This window comes from Schistocerca americana, chromosome X, assembly GCF_021461395.2.
Source record: "Schistocerca americana isolate TAMUIC-IGC-003095 chromosome X, iqSchAmer2.1, whole genome shotgun sequence".
Taxonomy (NCBI): Eukaryota; Metazoa; Arthropoda; class Insecta; order Orthoptera; family Acrididae; genus Schistocerca; species Schistocerca americana.
In genome coordinates, this window is record NC_060130.1 from 727,666,742 (window position 1) to 727,668,524 (window position 1,783).

The 1,783-nt window shown below is 41.6% G+C and overlaps 1 pseudogene; it reads left to right on the forward strand.

Annotated features, from left to right (window-relative positions):
* Positions 1-1,220: 1,220 nt before the first annotated feature.
* Positions 1,221-1,338, forward strand: LOC124556877 (annotated as a pseudogene).
* Positions 1,339-1,783: the final 445 nt, after the last annotated feature.

Sequence of the window (1,783 nt, forward strand, 5' to 3'; positions counted from 1 at the left end):
TCTCTAACTCAGATCCGGTGCCTTTCAATTCTTTAAGTTGTGTTACTAATTCTATTAAACCTTATCCGAAAGTTTGAAATTTGCTAACTCATTTGTGACTATTCCTCGACTAACATTGAATCTAGTAAGTTGAGCGGATTACTCTTCTACTAAACGCTTAACGTCTTCACTCATCTTCTGCTCGATACGTGTACTAATTAGCACAGTTTGCTTGTTAGCAAACTATTTAAAATTTTCATCCATCTGATTTTGAACACACGTAGTAATTTGTATCGTTGTTTCCTTATCAATATGGATAAAGTTTTCTGTATCACTGCAGCTGGTCTTTTCCATACCTCAGCAAATGGACCTTATTATGGACGTGATTCAATGTCTTCTTCGGATTCAGCCGGTAAATCTATATTACTCACAGCGGAACTTGTTCCTTCTATTTCTTGATTAAGAGTCTGCCGATCTTCGAAATGTGATTCCTGATCTTGCGTATCATCCTTTTCCGTAATTATCGGAACTAATACCGGCTTCACCCATCTCCACTGGTTTTTCGAATGAATTATTAAAATTAAAATATTGGTTTTTCCTACAACAAACTATTACATAAAAAGTAATTTTCTGATTCACTAATTCTCTAAAAAAGAAAATACAATATAACAGCTCCTCGACATTATGTCTTCGTGTTAGCAAATCTTCGCCATCTTGTGGCACGTAACTTTTAATTCAGATTCCTACTGAACAAAAGTTCACACGATTTTCTATTTAAATTAATTTTCCGTCTTTAATCCACTTACTCGGCATCTACTTCTTCAGGGCGTGATTTACAACCCTTTTATTCTACGCTCATAATTCCCTCTATGTCTATCATACTGGAACTAAATGGCATCCATTTATTTTCTAAGTGGCGTGCTAACAACTGCTTATCTGCTCTTCTGCCAAAAATACTTTCCTAGGCTTCTTGATGGGTTTATTAACTTCCGTAACCATAGTCGCTAGATGACGTCATGATGACTAATGCCTGTCTTCATAGTAACAAAATCGATAAGATTAGGCCTGTTTGAAGCTACAAGGTCTAAAATGTTCCCATTGGGTGTGGGCTGTTGAACTAGCTACTGAAGGTAGTTTTCGGAAAACGTGCTCAAAAGTGCTTCACAAGACTGCCTGTCTGTACTACCTGCAATGAATCCATAGACGACCCAGTCTATAGTCGGTAAGTTAAAGTCGCCTCCGCCAACGGCTTTGCCGCAGTGGGAACACCGGTTACCGTCAGATCACCGAAGTTACGCACTGTCGGGCTGGGCTAGCACTTGGATGGGTGACCATCCGGTCTGCCTAGCGCTGTTGGCAAGCAGGGTGCACTCAGCCCTTGTGAGGCAAACTGAGGAGCTACTTGACTGAGAAGTAGCGGCTCTGTTTACGAAAACTGACAACGGCTGGGAGAGCGGCGTGCTGACTACATGCCCCTCCGTATCCGCATCAGTGACGCCCCCTGGGCTGAGTGGATGTCACGGCGGCCGATCGGTACCGTTGGGTCTTCCAAAGCCTGTTCGGACAGACTGAAATTTTTTTAAAAGTCGCCTCCAACTAGTATTGCATGATACAGGTATTTCCGCGCTACTGAGCGTAGACATCCTTTGAATGGTTGTAGAACTATCATGGCGGAATCAGGTGGCCGGTAAAAACATCCAATAATTAACTTGGGTTCACCTAGATCTATTACATCCGTCCAGATAACTTCACACTCAGACTCAGTTTCGAATTCGATAGTCATAACATTTTTCCATCTGCAATG